The 14723-nt window shown below is 35.8% G+C and overlaps 1 protein-coding gene across 11 annotated transcripts in view; it reads left to right on the top strand.

Moving 5' to 3' along the window:
- Lsm14a (LSM14A mRNA processing body assembly factor) overlaps positions 1 to 14723 on the top strand; it is a 70022-nt gene that overhangs the window by 6169 nt on the left and 49130 nt on the right. The window lies entirely within an intron of this gene.

The following is a 14723-nucleotide window of genomic DNA, read 5'->3' as shown; positions in this document are numbered from 1 at the left end:
GTTTGTCCACTTCAGGATTGTTAATTAGACATGTAGTTGTAAACCATAGCCCCAGCAGAGAGAGTAGCAGAGCTTTGTATGATGGATGAAATACTTATAAGGTATTTTATTTATGTCTCATACAACTTAGAGATATTAATCTAGCAATTCACAAAATCACGACCTAGAACTGCAAAGATCTAGTGAAACTTGAAGCCCTAGTAAAGCCCTGGTTTCTTTTGGTTGCCCTATTTAGTGACGTTGCCAGAACTTGAAGCCTTGGAAACTTATTGTTGCTTTTTTGTTACAGAAAACTTGGTAACTCTGAATCTGAAGTTAGGTGCCCCAAATTGTACATTTCTAATAATTTAAGATGAGCCATGACTTTGTGTACGAGAAATAGAGAAAACAGTAAGCCCAAAGAATATAATAGGAGAAGGAAAGAAATAAAAGTAAAGAAGTCTTATTTAGACTCAGAATGTAGAGCAGAAAAGCATTTACCTAAAATACATGAGGGCCTGGGCCCTGGGTTTGATTTTCCAGTACTGTAACAACAACAAAAAAAGAAGAAGAAGAAGAAGAAGAAAAGAAAAAGAGAAAAAAAAAGAAGAAATCTTATCTGTACATGATAACATACAATAACTTTGTATTTAACTCAGTGCCCCATTAATAACAATAACCACAAAATAGTTTAATTGCTTCATGCTAGAAGATGCCTTCTATAAGAAAAGTTTACCCTTTCTCTCCATGATGCTGTAAAGTAGTACTTCAGCTATTTTTAAATATGATATCATTGCTGTAAAATAATTTATTCACAAGAATCTTATTATAATTTTGTGGGGGTTTGGTTTTGTTTAGACTGGAAGAAAAGAGCTTTGACCATGGGCCAAGTAATTTAACTTTACTTCATTCCCACCACTGTGGAGTGAACCCAGGGTAATTCGCTACTGAGCTACATACACCACTTTTTTTTTTTTTTTTTTAATAGTCTTGTTAAATTGCTGCTGACCTTGAATTTGTGATCTTTCTGCCTTAGCCTCCTGAATCTCTGGGGGCTGGGATTTTAGATTTGTGTTACTGTTCCTGGCTCTTTCTTTCTTTCTATTTTTGGTGTTAGGTATTAACCCAGGGTCTCTTTACTACTGAGCTATATCCCTAGACCTTTTTAATTTTTTATTTTGAGACAGAGTCTTGCAAAGTTGCTTAGCTGGTGTGGCCTCAAACTTGGGATCTTCCTGCCTTAGCCTCCAAAGTCACTGAGATTACAGGTGTGTACCACCACACCCAGCTTCTTCATCTTTCCTTTTTTTTTAGTTATAGATGGATCTTTATTTTATTTATTTATATGTTTTGCTGAGAATCAAACCCAGTGCCTCACATATGCTAGGCAAGCAGTCTGCCACTGAGCCACAACCCCAGCCCCTTCTTTATCTTTTCAATAGAGGTGATAACCATGCCCATCTTTCAGAGTCATACTGATAATTAAATGAAGTGATACTGAAATAACTAGTTTATTCTAAGTGCTTAATAAAGAGTAGCAATCCCATTGTTATTTCTAATCACGAGTCTTTAATACACCAGCTTTATCAGGCATTCAGACCTGTTACTAATATACAGTGTCTTGATCTTACTACCTTTCACTGTGTCTCATTCCCCCTCACAACTTCACCTCTTTCCTATTAAATTCCATGGTTAGTCATTACAATCGGTGCAAATACCCTCACTCTATACCCATTCCCTTCTCTTGCCGTTTTTACATCCAAGCTTGCAGAAATCATACCCATGGTTATATAAAAATAGACTTACTGACCAGTTTTACTCTAAATTTATGTTCACTAACCTCAACAGTTATAGTCACTTCCCAAAAATCATATTGTTTTTCTATAGACCTTTCATTATACTCTTCTACTTGGCTATTCCATTCCTTTTCCTGAGACCTCCTATACCTCCTTCATCTTTGCCTTCAGCTTATTAACCTTTCTTCCTTTCTAACTGAGAAAATAGTAGCAGACAAGTGCTGTTGCACAATAGGGTGACTATAGATAACAGTATAGTACTTTTCAGAAAGCTAGAAGCAACGATTTTGAAAGTAATAAAGAAATGATAAATGTTGGAAGAGTTAGCTATGTTTAACTTGTCTAGCTTTATGTATGTATGTATGTATGTATGTATGTATGTATGTATTGTTATTCTGGGGATTGAGCCTAGTATGTACCACTGAGCTACATTCCTAGCCCTCTTTATTTTTATTTTGAGATAGGGTCTCACAGAGTTTTCCAGGCTGTCCTTGAACTTGGGATCCTTCTGCTTTAGCTTCCTGAGTAGCTGGTATTAAAGGTATGGGTTACTGTGCTCTGCTTAATTTAAATATCATGCAGTGTATTGTGTATCAGAATATTACGTGGTACCCTGTTAATCTATGTACCAGTTAAATTTTTTTAAAAAGCAGACAAATACAGAATTTTTTTTTAAAGAGAGAGGGAGAGAGAGAAAGAGAGAATTTTTTTTAATATTTATTTTTTAGTATTTGGCGGACACAACATCTTTGTATGTGGTGCTGAGGATCGAACCCAGGCCGCACGCACGCCAGGCGAGCCACAGCTCCCAAATACAGAATTTTTAACAAACTTATCTCACATCTACATAGTTGCCTGCATTTTTGCCCTCAGACCTCTACCTTTTTGCTGGACAAAATAAACTATTCTTAACTTTGGCCTAAAACCACCTTTCTGTTTATTCATTTTTCATCCCTCTTCATTACTCAGGTACATTGGCCCTGCAGTTTTATATTCTCCTTAGTTTTTTTCTTCTCTAATTTTTTTTTCAATTTTCTTACAGATATATTATTATTCCTCTGATTTAAAAAAAACAAAACTGCATTTCCTCTTTTCTGTTATCCTATTTCTGCCTCTTTTTATAGCAAAATTCCTATATCACTTATGTCCCTTTGTTTGTTTGTTTTGTGTTTTTTTGTGTGTGTGTGTGTGTTTTTTTGGTTGTCCATTTTTTAAAAACCCATTTCATTTAGATTTTTATTCCCTCAGATAAGAAGCTGTTCTGATCAAGGTACCACAAGACCTCCATGTTTTTAAATCCAGTGGTCAGTTTTTATTCTTATTCTACTAACCCAGTCAACATTGTACGGCACAGTTGAGCTGTTCTCTGTGAAGTGTTTTTATCACTTGACCTTATCCTGTTTTTTTCTCATTTTTTACTCACTTCCTTTCAGTTTCCTTTGTTGATTTCTCAACTCTTAAACTTCCAAATGTTGAAAAGCTTCAGGGCTCACTTCTCTCTTTTAGTCTTTCTGTGTCTTTTTATTTTTCAAGTTGGGATTCTTATTATGTTGACTAGACTGGTCTTGAACTCCTAAACTCAAATAATCCTTTTGCCTCAGCCTCCCCAGTAGCTGAGATATAGGTATGTCACTAGGTATGGCTTAATCATCTGCAGTCTTTTGATGATCTCATCCAGTTCATAACTTGAAATATTTTCTATACATTACTAATTCCTTTCTCTGCCTATACCTCTCTGCACAATTTTTTTTGGACAGGGAGTAGGTTACTGGGTATTGAACTCTGGGGCACTCGACCACTAATCCACATCCCCAGCCCTATTTTGTATTTTATTCAGAGGCAGGGTCTCACTGAGTTTCTTAGCACCTCATTTTTGCTGAGGCTAGCTTTGAAGCAAGACCCTCCTGTCTTCGCCTCCTGGGCTGCTGGGATTACAGGCATATGCCACTGCACTCAGCTTTCTCTGAATTCTTGATCTACATGTCCAGTCACCTCCTTAATATCTCCACATAAGGGGATGGATAGCTATAAAATCTCAGTTCAGTGTGTCCTAAATCTGTTCTTCCTCAACCTTCCTCATGTAATTGAATGACAGCTCCATACTTCTAGTTGGTAAGGTCAAAAACTTTGGATTCATGCTTGATTCTTCTCATTTTCACACTTCATATGTGATCTGAACCTATCAGCTCTGCTTTCTTTATATATAGTTGTAGATGGACACGATACCTTAGTTTATTTATTTTTATGTGGTGCTGAGGATCGAATCCAGTGCCTCACACGTTCTAGGCAAGAGCTCTTACCACTGAGCCACAACTGCAGCCCCCTGAGCCACAACCTCAGCCCCTCTAATTTCAAAATAGATCCAGAATTTGACCTCTTACCACCTCTTATTTTCTCTGGTTCATTATCTCTTGCTAGTTTAGTCAAAGACACTCTAAACTTCCTGTTTCTTAGATCCAGTTAAGGCCTCTTGATTGACACACTTATTACCCAGTTTTACTTGACCGCTGCTTTGTAATGAAAATTTTTTTAAAAGATGGAGTATTTGGTTGACAGATTTTCTTACTGAACCTGTTTTTTGTTTTTGTTTTGCAGTGCTGGGGTTCAAACCCAGGGCTTTCTGCATGCTGGACAAGTACTGTATCATCACTGAGCTGTATTACCAGCCCAACCTGTTTTCTTGATGGCTTGATTGGTTAGGTAGCTGAAAATTTAAATATCTTCTGTATAGAACTTTGAAGTTACTGCTTTGCTGTCTTCTGACATTCTGGTATTGCTATTGCTAATCTGATCCTTAAGAATTTTTCTCTCTGGAAGCTTAGAATTTTTTACCCTAGAATTTTCAAATGTGATTATTGGGATTTTTCCCCCACTCCCCCCTTACCCCCAGTATTTCTCTGTGGACCTTGTGGATCTGCAGATGAGTCTTCAGACTCAATTCTCTGTGGAAAATCTAAAAAGTCATTTTCTTTCTAACTTGTTTGTGTTCCTCCCTCTTCCTGTTCCCAGTCTTTGGGTGGAGGAGGGAACTGAAGTCGAGCAATATTCCCAGCCTTTTTTTTTTTTTTTTTTTTTTTTGGAGATAGGGTCTCCCTGAGTTTCTGAGACTGGCCTTGAATTTGTAATCCTTCTGCCTCAGCCTCCCAAGCCACTGCTGGGATTACAGGTATAGGCCACCATGCCCAGCACTATTCCTTTTTGAAACTCCTAATGGATACATTTATCCTCTTCTCTTTTTTTCCTGTTTCTCTTACATTCTCATATCTCTGTCTCTTGCCTTTTTTTTTTTTTTTTATCATTTGGGAGATAAAAAGCAGCTTAAAATATCAGGATTAAATTTAGACTATTGGGTAAAGACAGCAGAATGGACATGTTTTTACTTTTCCTCCCTGATGATAAATTCTATCAAAACTACCTGAGAGGAACTTTTAAAAACACATAAATCAATATAAGACAAAGTAGTTTGAAATGTAAATAGCATCACAAAATTATGGAGACTGAATTGACTTCTTAGCAGAAATGAGAATACTGCAACCTAAGTAGGCAGTTGGTAAAGCCAAGAAGTAACCTTATTTGTATCCCTAAACTCCTAAAAGGCTCAGGAATTGTTATCAACAGTACAAAGGAAACTAGAGGGTATGAAGTAATTGTGGGTAAAGATGGAGCTGAAAATTTACTTAAACAATGGTCAAATTTTCAAATCCCTCTGTATGTCACATAATTGGTTATCTTCATGTATTCTCAAGATAGCATAAAATAGAAGTTTTTGGATAACCTAGGCACAGTTGAGCAGAGGTACCACACTTTGATGTCATTTAATGAATGTATGCATACTAGATGCCAAGACATCCATATTGAGAAAATATTAATCTGTTTCTCTTCTGATAAGTGGAGTTTTTTAAATACAATAATTAATGTTAAATTTTATTAAACCCATTAAGTTTCAAGTTTTCAGTTCTATTTCAACAATGTTGACACAGGTGTGTTAAAATAGATGGGAAATCATAATGTAGAATTTAGGGGTTTTTTGCATATGTATATGAAAATTTTTTAATCATTCACCTATTTTCTCAAAAGAATAGAGTTCTAAAAACATTTATATCAAAGTGATCAAAGTGATATATTTGTTACTCAATTTAAATTTTTTTTTAATCAGTGTCCTGTGTATGAGAGATAGGACATAATGGGTTGTGTCATTTTAGCAACTATATACAATTATGTAATTTTTTTTCTTCTCAACAGTCTTCCTGTGTGTAATTCATATACTGTAGAATTAACTCATTGTAATTGTACAATACAGTGATGGTTGTGCAGCCATCACCATAGTCCAGTTTTAAACCATTCCATTATCCCAGAAAGCTTTGTGCCTGGTTACTCAGCACCTGCTCCTGTCCCTAGTCCTAGAGTACTTTTCTATACTCTGCTTTGCTTTTAATATGTAATGCTCATGGACCATGCAGTGTTTAAAATTCTTACATTCTTAGAGGCCTTAAATTTCAAACAGTTACATAGTTGTCCACACTTATTTGTAGTTTCACTATCTTTCAGTTTCCCTTCGTCAATCATGGTTCAAAATATTAAATGAAAAATTTAAAAGATCAATTCATAAGTTTTAAATTGTATGCCATTCTGAGTAGTTTGATGAAGTCTTACACAGTCCTGCTCTGTCTGTCCAGGATGTGAATCATCCCTGTAATTCACTACCCTACCTTTAGTTAGAGGTACCATCTTTGATCTACTGTCAAAAGTATCACAGTATTAGCAGTGCTTCTGTTTCAAATAATCCTTATGTAGTAACCTAAAGCTAAGTATCAAAAATACCTCCTCACCTAATTTTATCATGTAGGCATTGTATCATCTTTATATCACATGAAAGGTAAATATAGTACAATCAGAATTTGAGCTGGGCATAAATTTTTATTTATGCGGCTCAAGACATTGAGGCAGGAGGATCACAGGTTCAAAGCCAGCATTGGCAAGTTAGCTAAGCTATAAGCAACCTAGTCCTGAGACCCTGTCTTAAAATAAAACAAGGGCTAGGGTGTGGCTCAGTGGTTAAGCATCCTTGAGTTCAATCTCTGGTACCAAAAAAAAAATTTTTTTTTTTTTGAGAGGGAAACTATATTCACATGACTTTTATTATAGTATATTGTTATTTTTTTGTTATTGTTAATCTCTTACTGTTTCTAATTTATAAATTAAGCTTTATCATTGATGTGGGTGTGTATATACCCTATAGTGTATATAGGTATCACTGGGGGTTTGGGAATATATCAACTTAACTATAATGGGTTTGGTGGGGGTTTTTGTTTTGTTTATTTTGTTTTTGTTTGTTTGATACTGGAGATTGAATGCAGAGATGCTTTAACACTGAGCTACATCCCCAGTCCTTGTATTTTTGACAGGGTCTCACTAAATTGCTAAAATGCTGAGACTGACCTTGACTTATTAGTTTTCCAAGATAGATGAATAAAAACTACCTTCTATGTGCCTAAAACCAAAACTTTCGCATCTTTTGGGGGTTTTTTCCCTTTGCTCCATTTTCCAGGTTTACATAATTTGAGATTGTAATTACAGATTCTTATTATATTGCTTGTGTTTTTAGAATCCTTTAAGAACAGTTTTATTAGCAATATTGATATAGATAAAAACTTTTAACGGGGGCTGGAGATGTGGCTCAAGCGGTAGCGCGCTCGCCTGGCATGCGTGCGGCCCAGGTTCGATCCTCAGCACCACATACCAACAAGGATGTTGTGTCCGCCGAGAACTAAAATAAATAAATATTAAAAATTCTCTCTCTCTCTCTCTCTCTCTCTCCCTCTCCCTCTCCCTCTCTCCTCTCCTCTCCTCTCCTCTCCTCTCTCACTCTCTCTTTAAAAAAAAATGCAAATGAGAGAATAAAATGGAAAACTTGAGAATGTGTATTTAAAAAAAACTTTTAAGTTATTTCACAATTCTTTTAATTCGTTTGGCTGAAATTTTCTTTCCAAAAAGAATAAAGAAAAAATATTCTGAGGTGCATGTCTTCTTATTGGTCTTTTTGTTATTTCACATGTAAAATATTTTGCCTTACCAGGTCTCTTTTCCATTGTACTCCTTAACATTGTTCTGTTGTTCCCTGGCATTTACTGCTACATGTGAGAAGCTAGATACTAGTCTGAATCTCTTTTCTGTATAACAAACATATTGTTGGTGGATTTTCCAGCAACTTCCATTTGAACTCTTCTAGGACTTTTTCTTTAAACATTCTGTCTTGTATTGGGTGACCCTGTTGATCTAAAGAATCAAGCCTTTCTTTAGCTCAGGAAAACTATTTGTTCTTTTGATCATTGTTTCTCATTGTGGAGTTCTTTTGACAGATTTATAGTTTTAAACATTTATCCTCCATTATTTTTTTTTTAAGAGGAGAGAGAGAGAGAGAGAATTTTTAATATTTATTTTTTAGTTCTCGGCAGACACAACATCTTTGTTGGTATGTGGTGCTGAGGATCGAACCCGGGCCGCACGCATGCCAGGCGAGCGCGCTACCGCTTGAGCCACATCCCCAGCCCCATTATTTTTGTATATTTTCTAGCTTTTAAATTTTCTGCTCTGGATTCTGAGACTTTTTCCCAAATTGGTCTTTTGGTTTACCAATGTGTTAGTGCCCTTCTGTTTGATACTTACATTGAATTTGAGTGAGGTGAGTGTGAGTGAGTGAGAGAGCGAGCGAGAGAGAGAGAGTGTGTGTGTGTGTGTGTGTGTGTGTGTGTGTGTGTGTGTGGTTTCCCCATTTCTTTTTAAATAAGAAATCATTGATTATGATAAAAATTTTCAATAACTTAGTGAAAACACCTCTCCCTCTACAACCTGTCATTCAGGCCTCAGTATCTTGTGCTTGGCTTTCAGAGCTATCCAGTTGATAATGTAAGCATGTATGTAAAAGTACCTGGAGTTTTTTGTTGTTGTCTGTAATTTTTCTCTTCATTCACAGCCTGTTCTTGTTTATTTATCATAGAATGCAAGCTACATCTTAATATTTCCTGTATTGATTTAGTATTTTCTATTTCCTATATTGACTTGATTTGCATGTGTGTTGTGTGCTCTTATTGTTAGCTCTTTTTGTTTTTGTTTTGTTTTTTTAATTTTTGTTGTAGGGATTGAACCCAGGACGTTACATATACTGAATACATACTCTACCACTGATCTACACCCTTAGCCACCCAGGTAGATTTTTTAAATACCCAACCTACTTGTGCATGTGGACATTTTTCTTTAAAGCTCAGTGTATGTGGCAGGGAATACTATCAAACTTCAGTTATAGAGGCAAGCTCTAGTGGTATTAGTGAAAATACTGCTATGAGTTTAGCACATTTCCAACCCTATTTTTTTAATGTACCAAGAATTACAAATGGAAGTTAGAATGAATGTTTTTGACATTTGATTTGTGCTCTTTTAACAGTGATTTAAGTCACTGTCCAATTTCTTAATGCATACCTCATTCCTCAGTGTGACTGATCCTCTTTGAACAGTTACTTACTGGGTGCACATGGGAGAGACACTTTACCCTGTTTTAAGGGATTATTTCCTTTGAGTAATCAAATAACCAAAATAGAACACAGTTAAATTTCCTTATTGCCATTATTTATTAACTTATGTGTTTTATAGTACCCGTAGTGTGTTGTTCCACAGAAAATATTCTAGAAGTCTACATTCTTGATAGCCATACTTTTTTTTCCTCACCCCAGGAAAAATATATCAATGAATATACTTACTTGAAGTTAAATGACAATGCTTAGAAGCTGTGAACTTGGCAGAACTTCTGAGAAAATGATCTAGTCTCCTACCTTTGAATGAACAATGAATACTCAAAATAGACATGTAAAATCTGCCCCTTTTCCTGAAACCTCATATCCAGTCAATCTTCCTATTCCTCTTTTCCTTATTTTTTTAAAATTGTAGATGAACCCAATACCTTTATTTATTTTTATGTTGTGCTGTGTGAGGATCAAATCCAGTGCCTCACACCTGCCAGGCAAGTGCTCCACTACTGAGCTATAACCTCAGACCCCTTTCTATTCCTTTTGATTTTACCTCCTAAATTCTTTTTGACTCCCTCTCTTCGCTGCATCTTCACCATAACCACCCTGACCCAGTCCTCTGTCACCTCTTATCTGGCCCACAAGTAATCTTCACAAAATCATGTCACTTCCTTTGAAATCTTTTAGTGGTTTTTAGTTCTTAGGAAAACTGAAATTCTTACCTTGCTCCTTGGTGCCTTTATTTCATGCCACATGTTCTGCCCATTCCTTCTCTTGTACTTTCCCATTTTCATTTTATAAACATCTTTCTGCCTCAGGGACTGCACCCTGCCCCTGTCCCTTTTCATCTGCAAATCTCAGTTCAGGTTTTACATAGTCAAAGAAACTTTTTTTTTTTTTTGGAAGAATGATCAAAATATGGTCTTTACTTTTATAACTATATAAATGTGATCCAAATATGTCCACCAGTTTTTCCAAAAGAAACGTTGTAAATAAGCCAACTGTCTGTTCACCAGTATGTTTATAAACTTCCTAGATGTCTCTCTTGGGTTTCATTACAGACCACTCATACCTTTCTTTGGTTTTCATAAAGTTTTTTTTCTTTTTTTTTTTTTAACTTTTCTTTATTTATTTTCATGTGGTGTTGAGGATCGAACCCAGTGCCTCAAACATGCTAGGAAAGCACTCTACCACTGAGCCACAATCCCACCTTCATGCAGTTTTCTTTCTTCTTTTTTTTTTTTTTTTTTGAGAGAATTTTTTAATATTTATTTATTTTAGTTTTCGGCAGACACAACATCTTTGTTTGTATGTGGTGCTGAGGATCGAACCCGGGCTGCACGCATGCCAGGCGAGCGTGCTACTGCTTGAGCCACATCCCCAGCCCCATGCAGTTTTCTTTAATCCTCATTCTTGGAATTATTTTCATTCTTTATGAGAGTAATGGCCCCTTACACTACACAGAATCCTTGTGAGGATTACCTAAGTTAATATATGTTACAATACCTAGCTTATGTCTAAACCAATGAAGGAAGGTATCAGACCTGCTATAGTAAATGCACACCAAATGTTAAGTAAATGCTGTCTTTCCTGTTTTTTTTTCTGGCATATTCCTTTGCTCTGCTAATTCTGACTTGTTCTATTATCTGTCCCCTTTCTCATTCTTTACTATCACTATTCATAATGTAGGAAATCTTTATTTCTTGCTGTATATTCAGCTTCCTCTGTAATTTCTCAAGAACTTCCTTTTTTTTCAAAATTACATTGTTGCTGACTGATGTCCCCATTAATTTTTTAAATATTTTATTAGTTATTAATGGATTTTTATTTATTTGTTTATATGCAGTGCTGAGAATCCAACCCAGTGCCTCATATATGTGAGGCAAGCACTCTACTATTGAGCTATGGCCCCAGCCCCCAACATTTTAAAAATAACTTTATACTTCTTTATGGATAAAACCTAAATTTAACAGGGGTTTGCCTCCTTATCCTTCTACTTGTTCTGATTCTTTTGGGGGCCTCATGTTACATCTGTGTCTAGAGTGCCCCTTCACCTGTCAGATTCTTCTGTAATACTAAAAGCACTAGCAAATACAAACTCCCCTACACCTTTCATCTGCATATACTATTTAATAATTTGTCATTCAGGAGACATATTTAGCACTTACTAAGTAAGTTCATCTGATTATATCCTAGCCTTATGCTAGATGCTGGAAAGGAGAGCAGTACAAAGTTTCTTGAAGACAGCATTTAAGCTGTGGCCTGACAGGTAAGTCAGACACATAGATACTGTAGTGTATCAAGGAAACAAGACAGCTAAAAAGATCCTTGTCTTTGTAGCTGCACATACCCTTGTCCTGGCCCATAATACTTGCATCATTTGCTATCATTTTCTTAATCAAGTCCCTTCAGATTTGAGGCCTTTCCACAAGGATCCCTTGAATTTCAGTGCTCTTTACATGGCTATTATTGAAGAAATGCAGCTGACTGAGAAAAAATTTACAAAGAAAATAGAACTAAAGCTGTGGAAGTTTCAAATGACAATGAGAAGGTGTCAGATAACCAACTCAGCCCTGCCCCTTTTCATTTTGCTTCCTTTTACATAATACATCATTTACTCTGTCATTTAAATGTCAGGTTAACAAGTCCTTTGTTTGGTTGGGGTTTTTTTGTTTTTTTTTTTTTTTTTTTTGGTACCAGGGATTGAACCCTTGGCGCTTAACCACTGAACCAAATCCTTAGCTATTTGAGATAGGGTCTCGCTGAGTTGCTTACAGCCTCCTTAAGTTGCTGAGATTGGCCTCAAACTTGTGATCATCCTGCCTCAGCTTCCCAAGTCACTGAGATTAGAGGCCTGTGTCACCACACCTGGCCAATACGTTATCTTGATAAATTGTAGGGAGCCATAGAAAATTTTTAGCTGGTAATGTGACATTTCAGAGTCCAGCTTTCAGTTTATTCCAACAGCATCATATAAAACTTGATTGAAAGCAAAGGGGAAAGTTGGCAATGGTGAGGTCAGTTATTTTAAGAGTTGACAAAGAGGAAATGTAGACTTAAAACTAGTTTTGTGCTTATCAAGTTTTATTTTAGTACGTTTCACAGCTAGATATCAACATCTTTCCCCTGTTGTGTCACTTGTTTTAGCAAATTAACTATTTGTTGATCACATGAAGAGTACTTTTTTCTGAAAACTTTACTTGGTCAGAAAATGTATAGTTGAACAACTTGATAAGTTTTTAATCGGGGAAGACAACATAATAATAACTGATGACAACATGAAGAATGTTTTACTTTCTTAGATGAGTAAAAATGGGTTTCTAAATCAGTTTTCTTTGGTCATCTTGTGCTTTATAGAAATATTTCAGGATCTCTGTTACCTACAGTTTCAAAGAGATCTTTGTTAAAAACAAATCTTTGCTTTCTAATAAGTGTTTTCAGGACAATTATTGTTTCATTATTATCTCACCATCTAAAATTTCAAAATTGCTCTTTTAGTTTTACATTTCTCTCTGTGTCGTTCCCCTGAAATTCTTACTTGCACTCCTCAGTGTCCACTTAAAGCTGTCTGAAATTATTATGATTAAGAAGAATATATTGCTGAGCACAGAGGCACTTGCCTGTAATCCCAGTGACTTTGGAGGCAGAGGCAATAGGATTATAAATTATAAAGGGGCTGGGGCAGGAGCTCTGTGGTCGAGTGCCCTTCTGGCACACGTGAGCCACTGGGTTTGATCCTCAGTACCATATAAAAATAAAATAAAGGTATATTATGTGTGTGTGATATACATATACATATATATAATAAATTCAAGGCAAGCTTCAGCAGCTTAGCAAACCCCTGTCTCAAAAGAAGAAATATGAAAAGACTATGCCAGGTGTAATGGAACATGCCTTTAATCCTAGCAGTTCAGAAGGCTGAGGCAGCAGGGTTGCAAGTTTAAAGCTAGTCTCAGAAATTTAGCAAGATTCGAAGCAACTTGGTGAGACCATATCTCAAAATTAAAAGGGCTAGGGATGTGGCTCAGTGGTTAAACACCCTGGGTTCAAACGCTAGTAACAAAAAATAAAAAAGCCTGGGCAGGTAGTTCAGTGATAGAGCACCCTGAGTTCAATCCCTGGTACCCGAGGAAGAAGAAGGCTGGGGTTGTGGTTCAGTGATAGAGCACTTTCCTAGCACGTATGAGGCCCTGGGTTCGATCCTCTGTACCACATAAACATAAACAAAATTAAGATATTGTGTCCAACTACAGCTAAAAAAATATATATTTAAAAATTAAAAAAAGAAGGGCTGAGGTTGTGGCTCAGAGGTAGAGTGCTCACTTAGCATGCATGAGACACAGGGTTCTATCCTCAGCACTACATAAAAAAAAAAAAAGTTATTGTATCCACCTACAACTAAAAAATAAATATATATATGTCTATATGTGTGTGTGTATATATATATATATATTAATATCTGAGTAAATCTCTGTATATAGCTTGAGCACCCCTAATTTGAAAATATTTACACCTGAAGTCCAGTAATAGGTTGGAGTCAAAATATAGACAATTTTATACAATACCAACAGTGCTATATAAATTCACTTTTAGGCTTTGTGTATAAGGTATATTTGAAACATTTATGAATTTTTTTATTTATACTCAGGTTCCATCCCCAGGACATCACTTTTCAAAATCTAAAACACATCTGGTCCCAAACATTTTGGATAAAGAATACTTCCTTAACCTGAAAGAGGAAGCGAGTGAAATTGCAAGTGAGAGAATCTCATTAGTTGAGCAAGATCTTAAACCTATGATTGTGGGAAAAAGGGGTTTTATAGAAGCAGATTGTGGTGCAATTCAAAGAGCAGGCCTGTGGAACCTTTTATGTAGCTCTGGTCCTGAATAGAAAATCCATTGAGTGGGGCTGTAGCTTATCAGTAGAGCATTGCCTAGCATATGTGAGCCCCTGGGTTCATTCAATCAAGTAAGTAAATAAATGTATATATAACATATTTTATAAAATATATTTATATATTATATAAAATATTGTATATTATGTATTATATATATGATAATACATAATATTATATATGTTTGTTCACAACCACTTTATTTTCAGGGCCTGTACAAAGAGGTCTGCACTGTAGAAGAGATGATTGCTCTTTTAATATTTAAATAATTAAAAAATATTAAAGTTTCATTTTTATAGCTTTACTCCAAATCTGCTATATTTCAGATGGTTTCCACAAGAATTAGTGTATAGTACTGGAAGTAGAACAAGAGCTGGACTTCTGTGTAAATGTCAGAAGAGAAATACCAACTGTAACCTTTTTCCTGACTTGATGCTTTTGCAGTTGATTTTTTAAATCAAAATATAGACAATTTTATACAATACTAACAGTTTTCCCCACATTCTGTTGGCATCCAGGTTTTTTCCCTAAGT

The sequence above is a fragment of the Ictidomys tridecemlineatus genome, chromosome 15 (genome assembly GCF_052094955.1).
Source record: "Ictidomys tridecemlineatus isolate mIctTri1 chromosome 15, mIctTri1.hap1, whole genome shotgun sequence".
NCBI classification, from domain to species: domain Eukaryota; kingdom Metazoa; phylum Chordata; class Mammalia; order Rodentia; family Sciuridae; genus Ictidomys; species Ictidomys tridecemlineatus.
This window is presented reverse-complemented; position numbering and strand designations above follow the sequence as displayed.